At 42.2% G+C, this 23,410-nt stretch overlaps 1 long non-coding RNA gene and 1 pseudogene across 1 annotated transcript; one reads left to right on the forward strand and one right to left on the reverse strand.

Annotated features, from left to right (window-relative positions):
* Positions 1–333: 333 nt before the first annotated feature.
* On the reverse strand, positions 334–879 carry LOC114307673 (putative mitochondrial protein AtMg00820 pseudogene; annotated as a pseudogene).
* A 19,411-nt stretch (positions 880–20,290) lies between these two features.
* On the forward strand, positions 20,291–23,038 carry LOC145800092 (uncharacterized). The gene is made up of 3 exons (XR_014341412.1): positions 20,291–20,728; positions 21,361–21,438; positions 22,270–23,038. It is a non-coding gene; the product is annotated as an uncharacterized LOC145800092 (long non-coding RNA).
* Positions 23,039–23,410: the final 372 nt, after the last annotated feature.

A 23,410-nucleotide genomic window follows, 5' to 3' on the forward strand; every position in this document is an offset into this window, starting at 1 on the left:
TAGAATAAGAGAAAACTTGTAGATGAAAAGAACTGGGACTGAAAGTGAGACCATGAGAAAAAGTCTGAGAATTCTTTTTACCAAGTTTCTATAAAGCTCAGGTAGATGAAAAGGCAAAGAAACCTGTGGACTAGCAGAAGGCTTGACAGACATGGGTATGGGATAAGGTTTGCAAGATGTGATACCAACTTTAACAAGAATCTCAGAGGCATATTTGTGTTGGGTGAGAAAATAAGAATCACCAACAGACTTAATTGAGATGCCCAGGAAATAGATGTGACCAAGCTCTTTCATAGCAAAAGCAGTGTGCATGTGTCGAACAAGTTCTTGAATTTAAGGAATACTACTGCTAGTGAGTAGAATGTCATCCACATAAACAAGTAGGATAGTGATACAGGAAGTCTTCTGGATGAACAGAGAATTATCACAATAACTGTTAACAAACCTTTGGCTAATGAGAAATTTAGAAAATGTAGAGTACCATGCCTAAGGGGCTTGTTTGAGACCATAGAGAGCCTTCTTAAGTTTGCAAACATGATGAGGGTAAGATGAATTTGAAAACCCAAGTGGTTGTAACATGTATACCTCTTCCTCCAATGTTCCATGAAGAAAAGCATTACTTATGTCAAGCTGCTTAAGCGGCCATTGATAATGTAAGGCAATGCATAGCAACATCCTAATAGTAGGTTGTTTAGCTACAGGGCTGGAAGTTTCATTGTAATCAACCCCCTCTTGTTGCAAAAATCCCTTAGCAACCAACCTGGCCTTGTGCCTAGTAATAGTGCCATCAGAGTTTCTTTTGATCTTGAATACCCACTTGCAACCAATAGGTGTTTTGGAAGAAGGAAAAGGGACAAGAGACCAAGTCCCTTGCTGCATTAGAGCTTTCTACTCATCTTGCATAGTAGCAGTACAGATTGGATATTGAAGAGCAAGTTTGTAATTGAGAGGCTCAGTGCCATCAGAGTTTCTTTTGATCTTGAATACCAACTTGCAACCAATAGGTGTTTTGGAAGAAGGAAAAGGGACAAGAGACCAAGTCCCTTGCTGCATAAGAGCTTTCTACTCATCTTGCATAGTAGCAGTACAGATTGGATATTGAAGAGCAAGTTTGTAATTGAGAGGTTCAGTGTCAGCAGTGGAAGAAATAGGAGCAGTCATAGCGGAGATAGCCAAGCATTGAGTATGAGATTTGGACCTAGCGGTCATGAGGTGAGTATTAAGAGAAGAAGTGGAGGAATTGGAAGAATAGAATGTAAGAGTGGAAAATCAATGGAAATAGACTGAATAGGAATGGGATTAGGGAAAGAAGTGGATGGTTGGGAGGGTAAAATAGAGTTGAACACAGAAGAGGAAGGATCAGAATAAATACGGGAGATAAAAGAAGGAAAAAGAGATGAAACTGAAGATATAATAGGTGAACTGAGAGAGGGAAACAGAAGGTGCAGTCCAGAAGAAAGATTGAAGATCAGGCAAAGAGGAGACTGGAGAAAAAGAAAGCTGAGAAGATGAAGAAGATTGAGACAGAGCAAATGGAATACTGTCTTCATGAAAAGTGGCATGCCTAGAAAGAAAAACTTTACCAAAAGATGGATCCAAACACCCATATCCTTTAACTGAAGGATGATATCCCAAAAATACACAAACTACAGGCTTGGGCTGCAGCAACTTATGAGATGTTTACGGTTTGACCCATGAATGACACAAACATCCAAACAGTTTCATAAGCTCATAGGATGGAATTTTATGATAAAGCAGCTCATATGGTGATTGATGATTGAGTTGAGAACTTCTATTGATAAACTGAGTAGCAACAGAGATAGCATCAAACAAATATTGAAGAGGAACAGAAGAATGATGAAGCAAAGTTATGGCTGTTTCAGTGATATGACTATGTTTCCTCTCAGAAACACCATTCTGAGGAGTGTAAAGGCAAGAAGTTTGATGAAGGATGCCATGATTTTGTAAAAATTTGGCCATGGAGTATTAATAAACTCAGTGCCACCATCTGTTCTAAGCAGTTGCAAACTAGTAGAAAATTGGTTTTCAACAAAAACCTTGAATTCTAAGAACTTTCAAAAATTTCACTTTTATAGCACAAAGGGTAAAGTCATGTGAATTTAGTAAATTCATCAACAAACAACACATAAGATTTAAAACTAGAACAAGAAGCAGTAAATGGTCCCCAAACATGACTATTATTAATGAGAATCATCTGTGTACAGTAGAATTGGAAAGAGAAAATGGAAGTCCATGATTTTTAGAGACACAACAATCTTGACAAGGATGTGACACACCCTTTGTTTTATTTATAGCAAAAGTAAAATGCTTTTTCATGTGAGCAAACTTCAAGGCAAAAGGATGGCCCAATCGCTTATGCCATATAGATTCTGAGGCAAATGCATTACTAGGACTAAAATAGATAGAGGAGAATGCAGCAGAAGAAGGAGCATGTGAAGCATGAGAGTCTGGAAAATGATAGAGGCCATAAGAATTAAACCATTTATGTAAAATGGTCTTGGTGGTGTTGTCCTGAACAACAAAAGCAGAGTCATTAAAAGTAACAGTGCAATTTTTGTCTTTAGTGAGTTGATGCACAAAGAACAAATTTGAAGAAACAGAAGCATATAAGTGCCATGACCCAAACCCGCCCCCGTGGGTTAAGGACATAACCGGCCAGTAATCAAGAGATTACCTACGGCCTTGAACCAAACCAAACGTATTTTAACCGAGTTAATGGGGGCCAAACGGAAGCAATTTAAAACTTTGTCTATAAAGCTGTGCTTACATAGCACATCATAACAAACCATACATATGCATATTAATAACTCACAACAAAATATGTACTACATAAGGTTCTGTACATACAGGATCATATAAGTCTAAGTCAACCCGTCACGACTATATACAACAGATGCAAAGTCTTCGCCAACATGACAGAATATAAATACATAACAAAAGGGCGAAGACGGGTCTCGTGCGTGAGACACAAGGACTGACTCTCCCAAAACCTTTGTTGTTCCACATAGACTTCACTGGGGTTGAGTTTAGACTTCTCTTGGCTCACCTACAAACACATGAATGAGCGTGAGCAAAAGCCCAGTGAATAATATCAATTAAAGAAGCTATACAGACGATATGTAGAACAACATGCTTCAAACGGCCTTAGGCCCAATTCATATTTCTATTTAACATATATACACAATTTAGATCAAGTGACTGCAGTTCCAAACAAACTGGCCTTTGGCCCATTCAAACTTTCATTTGTGTCAAAACGGCCTTTGGCCCATTCAGATGACAAAATGGCCTTTAGTCCATTCATTCGTTCATGTCAAAACGGCCTCCGGCCCATTCATTCATATCAAAACGACCTCTGGCCCATCCATTCATGCCAAAACGGCCTCTGGCCCATCCATTCATGCCAAAACAACCTCTGGCCCATCCATTCATGTCAAAACGGCCTCCGGCCCATTCATTCATGTCAAAACGGTCTCTGGCCCATTCATTCTATTATTCAGATCAGACTGGCCTCTGGCCCACTCATTTGGTATAGCAAACATTGTCCACCAATCGAATCAATAAACTTATAAAACTTACATAGAAGTAAGCAATTGGGCAACAACATATTTCAGATATCTCTGTTAAGATATTACTCACAGTGATCGGTTGGTTGGTTTGCCCTGGAGCTCGACCCTATACATTCCATGAACACAAAAGGGTCACAAACAATTCGATCCGTTCTAAATTCACATTTTCCTCTTTAGGCTTCATTCTTATCTCTTCAACTCAATTACAATACTCAATGCATGCCTAAGAGTACTTGGAAGTGAAAGAGAACAGAAAATAAAACACAGAATGTCTTTTCAAAATTTCAGAAAACAGGGTCCCCACTCGAGCGTGGACTTCCCCGCTCGAGCGAACCCTTGAGGCCTGCAAAAGTACTGGATATGTCAAATTTACGCTCGATCGCGAACTCTGGCGCTCGAGTGGAAGGCCTCTCTACATGGCTCCCCGCTCGAGCGTTAACTTTCCCGCTCAAGCGGACACCATGTCTGCAAAAAATACTGGGAACACGAATTTCACGCTCGAGCGGCAGTTTCCCCGCTCGAGCGGGAATCAAAATTCTGGAAAATCCAGAACATGTTCTTGAGCTTCAATTCGACATTCAAAGGTTCTAGATGCATGTTTTTGGCTCAAACATCACGTATACATGTACTAACATGGTATAAACACCAAATCACAACACAATGAAGCTCAATTTCATGAATCAAACACATGCATGTCCCAAATTGACTCAAACTCATCACCAACACACTAAATTCAAACATTTAAGGTTCATACTTCCATGATTTGCACTTGCATGTGGAATATACACAATATCCTCAACTTAATTGGTGAAGAGGTGATCAAATATATTGACTTAAACCAAAAATTCAACATGGATCATACACATTGCGCTCAAATATGGAAATTCATAGTAATTTCCTATATGCATGCATCTATTGACTTTAAATTCAACAAATACAACTCAATTTATGATCTAACCCACCATTTAATCTTCAATTCACAAACTCACAATTCAAACTTATGAATTAAGGGTTGATTACTCACCTAGGAGCTTTAATCTTCCAAACTTGTGCTTAATTCTTGAGTGTAGCTTCAAGATTACCAAGTTCCTTAGCAAATCTCTACTTTGAGCCTCTTCTCTCACTAAATTCGGCCCCTCTCTCTCTCTAGAGCATAATTTCAGAAGTTGAACTCAAAAAGAAACAAAAATGAGAGTGTAATGGCCTTAATAAGAGCTCCCTTGGTCACATTATTTTAATATAAAATAATTGAGCACTAATTCATCAAATTCAATCTAATTAATTTGATCCGAATCAATTTTCAATTAAATTTCACCGCAGGCTCTAAAAATTGAGCTAATCACAATGGCGCAATCAATTTCGGGTTTCGTGGCCGATAAGGCCTTCAAATTAATTTCCAAAGCAGATAATCAAACAGATATTCCTACGGTGAACAGATAGAAATTCAAAACCACATATTTTTACATAATGGCACACAAAATCATATTAAACACATAATCACATTCATGTTAAGGACCAATTAACATATTACGGAACAGGGATATCACAATAAGATTTTGTTTAGTTTAAAAGAAAAATGAGGAGTTGGAAGTAAGCTCTTACCCGTGTTAAGAATAGGAAGAGATTGGCCATTGCCAATAGTGATTTGCTTAGAGCCTTGATAAGGTTGATACACTTAGAGATTGCTCAAATCATTAGTGATGTGATCAGAAGCAACTGATAAGATTGATCAAGCCGATGCCAACAATCAAAGGCAGTTGGTTATTTTTACAACAAATTTGACATATCAAATTTTGTCTACCTCGACCTCTATTGGGAAACCTACCACCTCCTTTGGAACCACCTCTATAACTACCTCCTTTGTTGGCGTGAAATGAAGAACGTCCTCTTGAATAAGAAGAACTAGAACCAAAATTGGCGTTTGAACTCCTAGATGCAGCATAAGCAACAATAGTTTCATGTGCTTGAAGCTTTTTTTTGTTTGTTTAGACTCAATATGAATTGATTCAGAACAAAGAAGAGCAGATAGCTCCTCCATGGAAATAGCTTCGAATCTTGCCCTAATAGTTGTCTTTAAAGCATCAAATTCATCAAGCAATCCATTTAAGGTAAGCAAAACTAGGTCTTCTTTATCAACAAAAGATGAAGCAAGAGCCAATTGATCAGCCAAATCTTTGATTTAAGATAAGTATTCTTCAATAGTTCATGATTCCTTTATGAAATTAGAAAGTGTTTCCTAAACTTCAGAGTTATGTTGAAGATGAATAACGCATGAGAAGATCGGAGGTATAAGAGTTGTTTTAATACAACTTAGTAGGTGTGCATCAATGGTGTTTCAAACTGCAAATTCTAGATTAAGCACTGCAACTCCATTCGCATCTATGATCTTCAACAGAGGACATGGATATTTCCAATTACAAACCCTAGAAGATCTGTTGCTCAAAGAATATTTAGAAACTGACTGCACCAGATGATGAAATTGGTAGAATCTAGCTTTCCTATTATGAAAGAATTGAGATTTGAGATTAACAGCTTGAGATTTAGTGGAAGAGAAAGTGCCATTGAAGAGTTTCTTCGAAGAAACTCTTCAAATAAGATGAAGAATTGAAGAACAATATGAATTAGGGATCTAAGCTCGTGAGAGCGTTATCCTGCCCTGATACCATGTAGAAATCTTGAAAACAATTCTCATTGATTCAATTTGTAATACATATTGTATATATATGTACATAGATCACTAATCTATTCTAACTAACTAACAACTATACTTATAACTAACTAATAGTGCAGGGGGAGAAATATTTGCCTCTCTCCATACCTCCTTGTCACCATGCTCGTCTCACTCTGTTAGAACTCTGTCGCACTGTGAACAAAAGAAAGGTAAGCTACCCGGCGGGTGGGTTTGTCGGAAAACCTCTCCGACAGTCAAGTTAGCTTTCTGGGAGAAGAGAGAAGGCAAAGCACTGTCAAGCGAGAGAGTTCAAATTTTCTTACCACCAACGTCTACATGCTCCTCATTTTCAACGCTGGCCATGCAGCCTCAGAGATTGTGGGCGCACTACCTCTACTATCCTTCTCTGGCCAGGCGGCTGTGCTTCCCTCTACATTTCTTACATGTGTAGATAGCAAAACCTCTAAACAATGTTTGTCGCACCGCCAAACGGTATTAACGCATACCTGGAGTGGATTCACCTTTTCTCATCATTGGTCCACGTGTAATATTGAACCGAGCTATTACTTGGTGAGACATAAGCATTACGTTCGATAACTACTGCCAAGCAAAACCAAACCAGTCCGTTCCGCATCTCGACCTCACACAGCGATCTCATGGGCAATCTCAATCCACACATCTGCAGTCTGAACCATCCATAGCTCGGCCCAGCGCGTCCGTGCGGATCCAATCAAATACCCTGTTCCGTGCGATCCCAGCTCGGCTAAGCACACGCGTGCCATCATATCCAGTGCGGACCTAACTCGGCCCCACAATGCCCCAGGCTCAACTTATACGGCGCAACACCAGAATCCGTGCTAGCGTAGTTTGGCCGACTGTTCGGCACAACTCTCCCTCTCAATTGCCCCTTAATCCCATCTGAGCTGAGCGCGATTGGGATTACATTTCTGACCGAGCTATCCATTTTGGTCGGTCGCTAAGGCTTGTGCCAGTTGTATTGTCACCCATCAGTCGACCGTACTGATGTTCCGTTTTGTCGATGCCACTTGGCCTCCTCTGGTTGGCTCCATGCAACCCTACAACTGTCCCTAGTACCTCCGAAATTTGAAAGGTTGGCGCATCTTCATCATCACCTATATAAACACGTGAGGCCAGACATCATCCCCACATTGTTCATCTCATTTTTTGTGTAAAACCCTAAACCCTTAAGCTCCTACCTCCTTCACCGTCGCCGTCACTAGTTCTGTTCGCACCGTTTTTCAGCATTTTCTGTCTTCACGAGCACCACAGCAGGGGTCGAGGCTAATTGGGTTTGGACTTGGCACCTAAATTCGTAAGTTCTTCTCACTTTCATTTTTTTTTTTTTCAAAAAAGACCGAGACCCCCTTTCAAAGGTACCCCCACGACCCCCTTTGCCTTTTGATTGGTCAAAATTGTTTTTTTTTTTTTCTTCTCTCCCACTCACCAACCCCCACGTGTGTGTGGAGGTGGTGGGGGTGGGAATATGAGAGGGTCCTAATCACAGCTGTTTTTTTTTTTTACCGTTGTTCTTTGTGTTCTTGTCTGAGTCTGTCAACACCTTGCCAGTGCCCCTTCTTTAGGGTAAAAGTGGTAGGTATTTGTAGACATTAGGCATAATTGAAATCAAAGAAACAGATGGGGCCATCATGCCCCTCGTTCCCCTTAGTTTCAACATATGAACTTCACGTTTATGATGAACAGCATAAATTTTGGATAAAACCTAGCAAAATCCCAGTTTTAGATCCCAAAACATGACTAAACCGGGCTGAAACTAGTTTGTGGTTCTGCCAAGGGGCGGTAACCGCGCAAGAGTTGTGGGGGCATTGAACTGACATAAGAAATCGAATACCCCAGACTAAGGCCCAAAACCGGCCTAATACCCCTAGGTCTCAAACCAAGCTATCAAGCTTCACCCTGATATCCGAACCAAAACCCTCTTAATCTTAAAGCCATGCAGAATATGCCACACTAACACTTGCAGTTGATTTTTATTATGCAAACTGAACTAGAGCCAACCAGGCACACCTCATCCTTGGGAATTGGTGACGCTCACAGACCGAGCAGCCATCCGCCGGGCAATAACTTAGATTGAATAATGAAATAGAGCCAGGAAAAATGGGCAAGTACCGTTTTATGGTCAGCTCGCCTAGGACCATGGCCGAGTTCTGTAGGGAATTCAACATTCCAGACGACATCCACTTAGAGTTGGCCAAAAAAGAAGACACTCCATGGGGCAAATTGTTTGCTTGCCCCTTCACCGTGGTATCCATAGTCGAAGGCGGCCTCCGCTTCCCAGTCCAGCCCCTAGTCTGCAAGTTTTTGAGGCAGACTAGGTTATGCCCAACCCAGGTCTCTAACAACACTTGTAAAATAATAAACGGCGTGGTCGCGCTAAACCGGATACTCGGTCTGAACCTCGACCTTGCCGAGATATTCCACCAATACACACTTAGTAAGAATAAAGGGGGCTTCTACTGGTATCTGAAGGTTAGAAAGGGCTGAATAAAGCTTGTAAAGGGTAACCCAGATAAAGAGATGAACGATGATGACTTCCTATGGGTGTCTGGCCATTACGAAGACACCAAAGCGCCTATACCGGGCAGGTACATACGGAAAAACTTTGGGAGCGCTGGTGAGCAGTTCATCACGATTTTAATTTTGCATCTACTTTGTCTCTGTCAATTGAATACTCGTTTTAATTTTGCAGATTACAAACTCTTGGCGGACGATTATTCTCACGCCAACCAAGAGGCTATCAAGGTTGCTTTATAGCATCCGATCAAAGAACGTGAGTCTCATAAATTGCTCAGATACGAGCCGAGCTACCGGCATAAGGCACCACGGAAAAGCAAGGTCACAGATTTCCTTCATGCCCCCTCTCTAGAGCTAGATCCAAATCTTCCGCCGATCAGACTTGTTCCTTTAACTGCTCAGCAAGAAATGGCTAAAATTCACGCCATCAAGTCCATTATCACCGGCAAACTGAGCGATTCTCTGCCGGCTGAGACGGTTGGAGGGCAGTCTTCCCAGCAGGCTATTCAACAAGCTAGCCCGGTACTGGTTCTCGCGAGTGAACAAGGTGCTGGTCGGTCCAAGAAGAGACCGAAGTAGACACAAACCGAGCAGCGATTGGTCGATGAAGATTCAACCGAGCTGCTATCTACTGACTAGGGGGAACAGACTGACCAACCTTTGGCCGAACAAACCACACGCTCCACTGCCCCGCCAGTCTGGTCGTCCGAGCTGAAATATAAAAACCAAGCAGTTACTACGTTTGATTCGATCTATGCAGACAAGGACTATTCCCTAGGGTTCAACATGACCAATGGGCTGCTCCTACTTGCAGATATGAAGAAGAATGAGGAGCTCTCCGACTTGAAGGTCCTTAGGTTGGCTGCCAAGTCTATTGTGTTGGTAAGTAGACAAATCACTTCATTAAGTTATCGCTCAATTTTAGTGCACTAACTGCTTCTGTGCTGCAGGCCGAGCAAAAAAACTATCTTGCCCATAAGCACATGATTTCAGTGCGGCAGAGTTTGAGGAAGGCCATTTCTGACAACAAGGCCAAAACTGTTGAGTTGGAAAAACTAAAGGCCGCTCAAAAGGCAGTAGTGGCCGAGCGGGACCAGCTTGCCGAGTGGTTGGCAGGGGTAAACAAGGACAAACAGAAGGCCCTGCAGGAAACTAAGGCCAAATACATCGCAGAGCTACGTAAGCTCCGTGATGCTCATAGAGTCGAGCTGAAGGAGCATGTCGACAAGGCCGAGGACCACGGCTACACGGAGGGTGAGAAGGTGTATGAGCGGCAAGTGGAGGGCACGAAGGACATATTCTTTCAGTGCGGTTGGAAAACTACCGCGTAGAAACTTGGCCAATTGTCAGAGTCTGCGGTGTTCAACAACCCCCCTCCTGCCTTCATCCCTGCATACATGAAGGCTTATGCTACTGCCGTGCAGCGAGAGCTGATTGATGCGGCCAAAGCAGCTAGCGCGACGGAGGAGCCTGCTACCCAAACTACTGACAATGTTCTGCTGCCTACATTCTCTAAAGAAGCATCTCCAAGCAATGACTAGGCCAAACGAGAGGCCGATCTGGTCCTTGGCTCTGGCATGGAATCATGCTGAATTCGTCCGATGAAGAGGCGGCCGATCAGGAGAACACAGTGAATGTAGATTAGGACCTAGCTTGGACTGTTAATCTCTCCCCTTTTTTTTATGTAACCGAGCTGGCAGCCCCACCTTTTGTAATCAAACTCCAGTAGTAATGAAAATCACTATCTTTTTGCTCGCCATGTGCATGTGTCTTCAATTCGTCTGCTTTGTTTTCAATTTGTCTGCAAAGATAAAAATGCTTGATGAACTTTATCGTACCAAATTTTCACATCACCGAGATGAAACTTCTCGATTTAACTTTTGCATTTGCGTACATGTAAAATTCTATTTCAAAATCGGGGAGCACAACTCTCTCCATGATGAGCAAATTCAGTTCGGTTTGAGGGCAAATCAATCCATGAGTTGGACAAAGTGCATACTCATTTCTAGGCGAGCAAAATCAGCTCGAGTCAACGAGCAAAGTCAGCTTGGTTTCATAATAGAAATTGGGCAGAACACCAACTTTTTCTCGGCAAGCAAAATTAACTCGGAGGAGAGCAAATTTAGCTCGGTTCAAAGCAGAAGTTGGGCAGAACACCAACTTTTTATTAAAGCGAGCAAACTCAGCTTCGAAAAAGGCGAGCAAAGATCAGCTCAGCCAAATACGAGCAAAGTCAGCTCCATTTTACAGCAAAAGTTGGGCAGAACGCCAATTTTTTCCTCAAACGAGTAAAATCAGCTCAAGAGAATATGAGCAAAATCAGCTCAAAACAAGCGAACATGGTTAAGGATGGCACCAACTATTTGCACGACAAGCAATGTCACCTCGGTTTGAGCGAAGTCAGCCTGGTCTTGTGCCCTAATTTTCTGCTCGGTGGACCATTGCGGCTAAGGCCAAATTGCCAGTAGAACTCAGTAGCTTAATACTTTAACACAGAAACACATAATGCAAGAGAAAGAAGTGGCTTTTTTCCATTGCACATTAAATATTACATGTATTGCCAAAAGGCCCAGTTTCAAATAAAAAATGGAGAAAGATTGCATTTCAAAAGTAAAACAGCTTGAGGTTGGCTGCATTCCATGGCCTTGGTATGGCTTTGTCGTCCAAGTCCTCCAGATGGTATGCCCCTTTGCCAGCTAGACCTATTATCTTGTATGGCCCTTCCCAATTTGTGCCCAACTTGCCCTCCCCAGGGATTAGTGTGTTGCCCATCACTTTTCTCAAGACCCAGTTCCCAACTTTGAACAGACGCGGATGCACTGTCTTGTTGTATTTCTTGGAGAGCTCTTGTTGGTAGGCTGCAATATGAATTAGCGCCCTTTCTCTTCTTTCTTCGGCTAGATCCAACTCCAGGGCGATAGCTTCACTATTCAAGCTGGGCTCAAAGTTTACAAATCGGATGGTTGGCATGCCAATTTCCAAAGGTGTGATCGCCTCCATGCCATATGCCAGAGCGAATGAAGTTTCCCCGGTTGAACGTCTCGGAGTGGTTCGATATGCCCAGAGTACATTGGGGAGTTCCTCGACCCACCTCCCTTTGGCTTTCTCCAGCCGCTTCTTCAACCCGTCCAAGATCGTCTTGTTTGAAGCTTCAGCTTGACCATTTGTTGAGGGTAGGCCGGCGTTGAATTGTAGAACTCAATCTTTAACTCTTCGCAAAATCTGCGAAAGAGTTTCCTATCAAACTGTGTACCGTTGTCCGAGATGAAAGTCTTTGGGACGCCAAACCGAGTAATTACATTCTGCTAAACGAACTTCTTTACATCCTTCTCCTTGATGGTGGCCAATAGCTTAGCCTTAACCCATTTGGTAAAGTAGTTAGTAGCAGTGATGAAAAATTTGCGATTGCCTGGCACAGTTGGAAGTAGTCCTACAATGTCCTGCCCCTCATAGTGCGAATGACCAAGGACTGGTTAAAGGGAGCAACTCTCTGGCCGTCAGGTTGATCTGGTGAGCAAAATTTTGACATTTCTCGCATCTGCGGACATATTTCTATGCGTCGGCCTACATGCACGGCTACCAATAGTGTTGGGAAATTGCTCGGTATGCCAATGATCTGCCCCCAATGTGGCTGCCACACATGCCTTCATGATTCTCAAAGAGGAAGGCGTCAACCTTACTTGGGTGGACGCATTTTAGGTATGGTCCAGTGAAGGATCTCTTGTATAAGGCGCCAGATGTAGAGAGCCAAAACAGCTCAGACTTAGCCCTTATCTTGTTGGATTCCTTTTTCTCTGTTGGCAGGACTCGATCTTTTAGGAAGGTGATGATGGGATCCATCCAGGACACTCCCAGGTCGGGACAAAGTACTTCAGATGCCTCTGGTTTTCAATGCTGGACCCGGGCAAAAACTCAATCATCAAAGGATTTGGAAAGGTGGTTTGCATGGATGCCAGGCTGGCCAATTCATCGGCTTGACTGTTCTCTTTGTGGTTGATTTGTTCTGTTCTTATTGTGGCAAACTTTTTGACCTCAGCGCAGACCAGCGCTTGATACTTGGCCATCCTTTCATCCTTGGCCTCATATTCCCCAGAGACCTAATTGACCACCAGTTTGGAGTCACTGAATACCATAAGCTCTGATGCCTTCATTTGTAGAGTGCTCTTTAGGCCGACGAGGAGTGCTTCGTGTTCTGCCTCATTATTGGATGTTGGGAATCCGAACGTGATAGTATGCTCAATGGTCAGTCCATCTGGCAAGGTCAACACGACCCCCAACCCGGCGCCATGTCTGTTGGAGGCTCCATCAACGAAGAGCTTTCACATCTCACTAATGAACAATTTCCAGCAGTCAGAGGGGTTTTGAGAGTTTCTCAAATCCGAGGAACTAGTCAGCTCTGCCAGCTGTTTTCCTATATTTTCACCTAGCTTATCATTCGGTAAATCAGCCGGCTCTTCCTCTGATAGCCCGGTATTGTCCTACCGTTCTATTGCTTGTTCCTCACCCCTTTTTTGTGACATTGAAACCATGGGTTGTGCCAAGTTTGCACTAGCCAAATCAATAGGACAAATAGGGTGAGTGTCAAGGGCAAATTCTGCCATAAAGTCAGCAAGGGCTTGAGCTTTGATAGCTGTGTGCGGCTGGAACTTGATGTCATACTGCTCCAGCTCTACCGCCCACTTCAAAATTATGGCGGTGAAATCCGCCTTCTCAAAGAGCACCTTAGGTGGGAATTTAGTTAGCACTACTATTGTGTGCGCGTGGAAATAGTGTGCCAACTTTCTGGAGGCCATCATAAGAGCTAGGGCCAATTTTTCAAGCAGCAGATATCTTGATTCGGCTGGAAGCAGTGTCTTGCTCACGTAGAAGATGGAGAGATGTTGGATTCCCTCAACTCGGACAAGCCCGCGCTTAGTGCATGTTAAGAAACGGCCAAGTATAGATAGAGCTCTTCGCTGGGCTATGGGGTGACCAGGATCGGGGCGGAGAAGAGATAGGCCTTCAAGTCCGTTAAAGCGTGGTCACATTTTGTATCCCAGAAAAACTTGGCTTTCAAACTTTTGAAGAAGGGCATGCAGCGATCTGATGATCGACTTATAAATCTGTTCAGCGCGATTGCCATTCCGGCAAGATGTTACACGTCCTTTGTGGAATTTTGTCGCTCCAACTCTTCGACCACCTTGATCTGCGAAGGGTCAGCTTCTATACCCCGGTTTGTCATTAAGAAGCCCAAAAACTTTCCTATACCCACACCGAAAGCACACTTAGAAGCGTTCAAGCGCAATTTATGGCGCTTGAGGATTACGAACATTTCAGCTAAGTCATAGAGGTGTTGGGACTCATCTTTGCTTTTTACCACCATGTCGTCAATATAGGCTTCCATAGTGCGGCCAAGAAGATGAGCAAACATTTTGGTCACAATTCTTTGAAAAGTCGCCCCGGCGTTCTTAAGACCAAATGGCATAACCTTGTAACAATACAAGCCCCTCGGCATAGTGAAGGATGTGATCTCTCTATCCGGCTCATACTTGGCGATTCGGTGGTAGCCGCGGTATGCATCAAAGAAGCTAAATCTTTAGTGACCAGCAGTAAGATCCACCAGTTGGTCAATCCTTAGGAGCAGAAAACTGTCCTTCGAGCAGGTACGATTGACCGCCTTGTAATCAATGCATACCCGTCATTTCTCATATTTCTTCGGCACTACCACTGTGTTAGAGATCCATTTAGGGTATTGGACTTCTTCAATTGCCCCACCCTCCAGCAAGTTTTTAACCTCTTCCACCACTACCTCGATGTGGTGCAAGATCGAGCGCCGTGTTCTCTGTATGATTGGCTGGGCGTTAGGAAAGACATTCAACTGATAACAAATGAAACCTGGGTTGACGCCAGGCATATCGTAAGGCGTCCACGCAAAGACCTCAATATTGGAGACCAAAAAATTAACGTAGTCCAACCGCTCGGTGCTGGACAATGATAAGCCCAAGAGAAAAAATTTGTTCGGGTCACTCTCTGCAATCCGAACCTCCACCAGGTCTTCAACTGACTTTTTTGTGGCTTTTCTTCCCGCATCTTCTAAGACCTCCTTGCCTTCTGGTCCTTCTATCATCTATATGAAACCTTTCGTTGCCCGGCTGCCGTTGACCTCGACGAAGCATTGTTTCGACATGACTTGGTCTCCCCAAACCTCTTCGATTTGCCCGGCTGGGCCAGGGAAGCGCATGACTTGGTGATAAGTGAAAGCCACTGCTTGCATGGCGTGTAACCATTCCCTCTCCAGTATCAAGTTGTAGGTAGATAAGACTTTCAGTACCCAAAACTCGACCTGCTTCGTAACCGACCCAGCCTTGACTGGCAATATGATCTTTTCGATCGGCTATTCCGATTGAGAGTTGAAGATAACCAAAGGAGATGTTGCTGGGGCCAAGTCCTTATCCTCCAATTTCATTTGTTTGAATGCGTTATAATACATGATCTCGACTGAACTTCCTTGGTTGATCAGTATTCTCTTGATATCAAAGTCCTTGACATGAAGTGTCACCACCAAAGCGTCGTTGTGAGAGGATTGAATTCTTTCTAAGTCTTTGCTTGAAAAGGCCATGATGTCCTACACCTTGGTCTTCCCTTTTTTTACAGCTGTCACAACCCCGATCCATGATTAATGTTAATTCATGCTTAATTATACCCAATGAGTAATTAAAGTGAAATTTGCATGTGCATGTTGCCTTATTTGTGTTTATATCTATTTGACGTAGAAATATCTATTCCGTTTTCGTTCCGGTTTGCGAATTGAAGGCCTTTTTGGCATTTGATTCAGAAAGTGACTTGGTATACGTGTTATTTAGAATTTTTAGAATTTTATGGTAGGTTCAATTGAAATTTGATTCGAAATGATTAAATTAAAATAATTTAATGTCCACTTGATTAGTTTGATCAACAATTAATTACATTATTACCTAAGCCTACATAAAGCACCAAATGTACCACCACTCAACCTCTTTCTTCATTTCAATGCACTTTGAGCCTATACAAACAAACCAACGTGAGAGAGAGAAAGAAAGAGATCAAGAGTGAGAGTTTGATATCAACACTTGTGGTTGGGAAGAACTTGCTAGAATTGAAGGAATTGGACTTAGAAATTCAAGAATCAAGCTTTTAGTTCTCATCTTGACAAGCCTACGTAAGAATCCAACCCTTAGATTGAACAATTATGAGGTGTAAGACATAAACTCTAGAGATTTGAGTTAATTAATGTAAGAATTGAATTAGAGATGAAGATAATTAAACCATACCATACATGCATGCACATTTCATAGCATTTTGAAATTGTTTTCAAAGAATTCCTCTCATGAATGTTGTAATTCTAGCATGGTTTAAAGAATTCATAACATTTCTCACCATTGGACCTTATTTGATCATGTTTTGGAAGTCATAAACTCAAGTGAATATATGCATGTCATGTTCATATCAAGTTCTTACATTTCAAGTTGGATTTTGCACAATTGACATGCTTTTGGGCCTTGATTTCATGAAATGATCTTTAAATCATGAAATTTTACAAGTTCCTAAATATTTTTTCCAAAATTTTGGCCCAAGAAAATCAGTTTTGAGGTGCGTAATTCGAGTTTGGAGCTTGAGAGTGCAATCTGAAAATTTCAGATTCTGCACTTCTGCTCGAGTGACGAATTCCACGCTCGAGCGGCCACTTTTGTTTTTGCATCTCCACTCGAGCAACCAAAAGTTCGCTCGAGCTCGAGCGTGAAATGCATGCTCCCAGAAGTTTCATGTTTTTGTAGACCGCTCGAGCAGTGAGAGTTGCGCTCAAGCGGGGACATAAGTCGTATGCTCGAGCGACCATTGAGCGTCCATTGGGCGTGAAAATCACATAACCAGTACTTTTTCAAAGTTTGCAGAATGCTCGAGTGGAGGAAGTTGCGCTTAAGTGTCCCTCACGTTTTGTATGTCCGCTCGAGCGAAGGAAGTCGCGCTCGAGCGGGACCCCTGTTTTCAGCAAATTTTGTAAAGTGTTTCCAAGTGCATTTCTGGCATTCTCATTACATCCTAGGCATTTCTAGGCCATGGTTAAGACATAATAATAAGGATAAGAAATAGAAACACACCAAGATAAGAAGGGATTAAATTAATGTTTCCGGATACGTAATTCAGTATATGTTCGTTCTGTAAATGTATAGGTCGCGAGTCACAAAACGCCTGATTTGCCCGTACTATCTATTGCCTGGGAGCCATCTATTAATTGTGAATAATACCTTTGTAAAGTTATGTTCAATTATAAGTATTTTCTGAATGATATAAGATGATCTGTTTTCTGAAATATTATTTTCTGCATAAATGAATGGTTGTCCAATATTCTGAAAAGTATTTGTGGCATCATTAGCTTCAGATAACATCTGTTATCTGTTCTGTTACGTCCCAACTATGGGCCAACTGTACGTCTCATGAACCAACTGTTATGGATCCTTCTGTATACGTCCCATTTATCGGCCAACCGTACGTCTTATGAGCCAACTGTACCATCCACGTGAGTCAACTGTATGCCTTCATGGCCGTCCCTTTATGGGTCAACTGTATGCCTTTATGGCCGTCCCTTTATGAGTCAATTGTTTCTGCTAGTGCTAATGAATGTACCACGTATGATTAACTGCAAATTCTTATTACAAGTATGAATCTGAATCTGTTTCTGTTATGAACTCTGATTTCTGAACATGATTATTAATCTATTTCTGTTAACTACTGAATTCTATTTTCTGTAACTGTTATGGACAATATTCATTAAAACCCTTTACTTTGTTATTATTCACTGGGCTCCCGCTCACTATTTATATTATGTATGCGGGTGATCAGGCACGTGACCAGACCCAAAGTTGGCCTAAAATTCCATTTTGTCAACCACCCTTTGCGCCTCCCGAGAAGGTTCTGGATCAAGTCAAGCCGTGTGGCCATGTCTTTTTGAACGTTTAAAACTTTGTTTTGTTTTGGTTTATGAACAGTTTTTTTTTTGGTTATCTATACATGGAGTGACATATAATTATTGTGTCTTTGTGACGTCACGTGTATGTTTATGAAGTTTAAAATTATTTTGTCCCATGTATGTCTGCACAGCTCAATGGACGTTGTATTTGTATATTTGCTTCTGCAGCCCCTATTTATACGTTATTCTGTTCAGAGGCCTTTGGTAAATTATTGGCCGGTTACGACGCTAAACCTATAGGGGCAAGTTTGGGTCGTGACAACAGCGGGCTGAGCAGAGAGCACTTCCCTCATGTGCTCAGCCTTCTTAATCATCCCCCTGAGATCACAAACTCCTGCGGGCTCGATGATACCGTGAATAATATTGATGACTCCTTGGGGTGCTGCATCCAAGACGGCAAGGCTATTTGGCTAGGCTTGCCCTTATGGAGCGGCCCTCATGCCTCTGTCTATGTACTGGTCTAAGTGCCCAACCGCAACCAGCTCTTCCAGGTGTTGTTTCAGCGGCACGCAGTCCTCTGTGCGGTGCCCCCTTTCTTCGTGGAAAGTGCAGTGGTATCTTGAGTTGAATCCCCTCTGTGCATTCCCTAACTTTGCTGGCCAATGGACATATGGCTCACCTCAGATTTCACTAAGGATGCGGTATATTGGAATCTTAAAAACAGTGGTGATGTCGGTCTGTGCCTTCAATTTTCTCTTAGCATCCTCCTCTTCGTTGCGAGGAGTATTAGCCCGGTCACTCCCACGTCCTTTGTTTCTGTCATTATGGTTAGCACCGCAATGTTGTTCTCTAGCTGAATTATTAGGGCAATTATCCTTCTGCCCCACTGAGTGAACCTTCCCAGCCGCACGTCTGTCCGCCACAACCGAATTTGCCTTCTCCATTGTGGTGGTAGTGGCGGCATCATCCTCAACTCGGATGTGTTCATTTATCCATTGCATCAATGACTCCATGGTTGTGGGCTGGTGCATTGTAAGTGAATGTCGCAGTCTATGTCCAACTAGTAGGCCTCGCTTGTATTGGGCGATTGCCAAATTAGTGGGCCAATTAAGGATTTCGTTGTAGGTCTCCCAATACTTGGCATTGTATGCCTTCAACGAACCACCCAACTCCATCTTGATACCCAAGAAGTGGTTGACCTCCATCGGTGTTCAAGTATTGATCTCGAATCTGGTGACGATGGCTTCCACTACCTGCTACCACCTCTCGATACTCCTATCCGGGAGCCTTTCGAACCACTTCATGCCCCAACTCTCCCAAACTTGCTGGGAATATAAAGCACATCAAGGCATCGTTGCGCCGATGGCCTACCATTACTTGCCGATAATGACTAACGTGCATGTATGAATCTGTCTTGCCATCGTACAACGTGAACTTCGGTTTGTGGAATTCGGCGAAGAGGGGCGTGCTCTCAATCTCTGGAGACAGTGGGGTGGCGGTGAGTCTCGCCAAGTCTCTGTCCACTGGTGTTGGAATCTCCATTCTAGGTGGCAGCATGACCACCTCTTCACTGTACGATGGCAAGACATCTTCCTTTGCTTAAGTTCCTACAACGTGCGTATTCCGCCAAGACGTCCCTCAGGTCCTCTGAACGGGCGGAGTAAGAGTATCTCGACGTCATCGACGGATGCGAGGGAAGGTAGCTGCTGTCGCGAGTGCGTGATCTCTCCATCGGTAGGTCATAATTGCCAACGCCGTAGCTCCTAGTGATGGAGAGGGAGGGTGTCTCCCGTTAGTGCTGGCTGCCTGAGCGACGGGGTTGGATGTGCTCACTATGGTTTCCCACTCTAGCAACACCCTTCCCTTTGATTTGTCGCTTCAATGTCTCAATCTCAGCCTCTATCTTCCGAATAAGGGCGTCCTGGTATCTGAGTTTGTGCTCCAGACACTGAGCATGCGATTCTCCTCACCGTTGATGCCCCTCAGGACTCTAAGAATGATCAGTGCTCCTCGCACGTTTGTCTCGCACTTCTCTGGGAAGCCCTTTAGATGAGGCCTCCAGGCCCGCCATTGTCGGAATGGTGGGAGGGCCATCTTGTCTCCAGACTGGCTCTGGAGTGATGTCATCGACAACGGACAGCGGTGTTTCGTCAATGTTCGCCATGAAAAACAGTTGAAAAATCTTATAGAGCAAGGTTTGTCTATCAATTTTTTCCCATAGACGGCGCCAATTTTTCGGGGGAGAAATATTCGCCTCGCTTCGTACCTCCTTGCCCCCAAGCTCGTCTCACTCTGTTAGAACTTCGTCGCACTGTGAACAAAACAAAGGTGAGCTACCCGGCGGGTGGTTTTGCAGGAAAACCCCTCCGACGGTCAAGTTAGCTTTCTGGAAAAAAAGAGAAGGCAGAGCACTATCGAGAGAGAGAGAGAGAGTTCAAATTTTCTTACCACTAACGTCTGCATGCTTCTCCTTTTCAAGGCTGGCCATGCAGCCTCAGAGATTGTGGGCGCACTACATCTGTTGTCCTTCTCTAGACAGGCGGCTGTGCTTCTATAATATTCCCAACTTTTCATCTAGAGCCAAACACACTCCTATGTTAAACTCCATTTAGGATATCTAAACCCAACTCCAAACTTGATGGTAGGTGTGACCAAACACCCCATTTCAACACAAAAAAAAAAAAAATAGAAGTGCAGATTTTTTTTTCTTCATTCTTCATTCTCTAACTTCTCTCTACTTTCTCTCTCATTTTCCTTTACTTTCTTGGAGGCCAAACACCACACCTTTGCTCCACCCTTACACCACCACCTTGACCCACCATCTCCACCACCTCCGGCCACCTTATCTCGCCGGAAAAAGGGTCCGGTCGGCCACTCCTTAAATCCATCCGAAAATAACACAATAGAAACACCAACTCTAGATTTTTCTTAATCTTTTGAAGAATCAAAGCATGGGATTTATTTTCTTGATGGATTAGAGGCTTGTAATTGGTAAGAATCTTTCTCTAAAAGTTTAGTTTAAGGTTTTACATATTTTGAGTTAGAGATGATGAAATTTTTGTGTTTTAGATCTATTATGATTTGGGGTTTGCTTGTTGAATTTTATACTCTCAATTAGTTTCCATGAATGTTTTACATGTTTAAAAAAAAAATGGTCAATTTGATGCTTGATTTGGAGATTAAGATTTTGGGTTAATCTAGGGTTTGAATGTGATGTAAAAATTGGGAATTTTGGTGTTAGGGAATTTATATGTTGAAATTGATTTGATAAATGGTGGATTGGGTATCTCTATGTTCTATGGAGGAATTTTATAAGTGATTGAAGAGATTTTACTTAAGTTGTTGAGTTTATACAAAAATGTTGATTTTTGACTTTTGTAGTAAATTGATGGTGGTATTGTGCATATAAATTGATTGGGTATTTAAAAAGTTACTAACTCAAAGATGTTCAAAGGATGGGTGTTATGGAGATTGGATAAGTTATTTGTTTGGGTGACTTAAAGTTGGAGGAGTTCTTTAGCTTGCCATTCCTTAGCATAATTTTATTTAGGATCATTTTTGTAGATGTTGTAATTTTCATTGAAAGCTTTTCCTAATTTGAGATCCTATTTACTAATTGTTAGGATTGGAGGAAGGCATCTCTACACCTCTTGGAAATTAATTTGTAGAGTTTCAAATCTACACTTTTGCTATTTTTGGAGGTGAGTATACTTACCATGGAAATTACCTTACCTCTATCTTTATTACAAAGTTTGAAAATAATTTTTGAATTAAAGGAAGTGAATGATACATTTCATCATGATATATGTATAAAAAGAAAATCTATAAATTTATTGAGGCCAAGGGTTGAGTTTTAATAAAGATATGATTTCATTTGTATAATGAAGCATTAAATTTTTTATGAGAATTTATTTAAGTTGAGTCTTTCAAATTTTATGATGATGATGATTGAATGACAGTGAAATATTATGTGAGGGTATTTATTTTATTGATCATATAACCGAATATAGCCTTTGGGGCCACAAGGGCCAAAATGCTTTGGGGTCCTGGGGACCGAAATGTTTTAAGGACCATAAGGGTCGTTGTATGTATAAGGGGTCTCGGGGACCGAAACATTGAAACAAGAATTGAAGTGCTACGATGACATGAGCTATGTTCCTATGGTTATGTTTTGGGTAACGGTACCGTCACCACCTAAGTCGCGAGGTAACGCGACCCTAAGGCTATGTAGTGGATTGTATGATGGACAAGAAATCTTAATGTATTGAAAAATTATATTTTTGTTTACTTTCATTATCCAAATGTATTTTTTTTCTGCCTTATGAGATTCCTTGGAAAAATCTTGATAACGTTTTATGAAAATTGTATTTCATCATTTTTATTTTTATTTTGTATAAATTTAAGTCCAATTAAGCTCTTATGTTTAGTATCTTTATTTTGAACCCTATTGGTAGGAGCAAGTTTTATAACTCCATGGTATTGGTATACTCACTGGGCTTTAGCTCATTCTTTTAAATAATTTTTTTTTTCAGATTCATAGACTTTTGTGTGGCTCGCCTCAACTTGGAAGACTAGAATTTTTTGAAGGATCACAGGTGGGCATCTTGTGGTTGAGGTTTTGCTTAGGGTCATTCTAGGATTTACCCTTTTTTTATGAAGGAGGTTGATTGTAAAAATTGCTTATGAAGTTGGATGTATTGATGGATTCGTGATTAGTATGTATTATATTTTTTTTTTTTTTTGAGGAAATGCTTGGGAACTATCTTGTAGCATGATAATACTTTTTTTTGTCTTTGAATAGATCATCTCATATATGTTAGGCAATTGAAAGGTCTTATGCACTTTTGGTGATGTGATGTAAGAATTATACAGGAATTGTGGTGTAAAGGTGCTATAGCGTTTGAGGTGCACCCTCTTGGCAGGGTTTTGCCTTGCCAAGATTGGGTCGTTACATTTTTGGTATCAGAGCATTAGGTTATGAATCTGTAGACTAGTTACTTTAGAATTAAAGTTGATAGGGTATTGTAGTTAGTAATTCGATTAGTGATGATGTTTAATAGCGATCTAGTATTCTAAGTTTTAATTGTCTTGTTATACAGGCACGTATGGCAAGGCGAAAAGTTCATAAGAGTCGCCCCCTTATGGAAGTACTTGAGGCTGAGCGAGAGCCACATCTTAGTGTTGGAAATGAAGTTCCACCTCGGGTTCAGGAAGAAGAGATTGAACATGAATCGCATAATGAGCAAACTCAAGAGTCAAGTGCCAATCCAGAAGTGGGACATTCAGATAGAGTCGTACCACCAAGGGCTGACACAGCTCCAGCTTTTTTAGACCCTAGTGTGCAGCGCCTTTTAGAGTCAATGGCTAGCCTAGCGGAGAGGCAGACTCACATCCTTGAACAACAGAATGCAACACAGTCTAGGCCATTTGTGCAACCTACAGAGAACCGCCTCACCGCAATTGAGAGGTTCAAGAAGTTGGGGGCTCCATCATTTTCTGGATCGCCCAATCCTATAGAGGCAGAGGCCTGGTTAAGGAAGGTAGAGCATATATTTTCTGTGATGGAAGTATCAGACGAGTAGCGAGTTGCACTTGCTAGTTTTATGTTGGTGGAGGAGGCTGAATATTGGTGGGAGGCCACGCAACGCCTACTTACGGCAAGTGGCACCGGAG

This window comes from Camellia sinensis, chromosome 9, assembly GCF_055761805.1.
Source record: "Camellia sinensis isolate YWXY chromosome 9, ASM5576180v1, whole genome shotgun sequence".
NCBI lineage: Eukaryota > Viridiplantae > Streptophyta > Magnoliopsida > Ericales > Theaceae > Camellia > Camellia sinensis.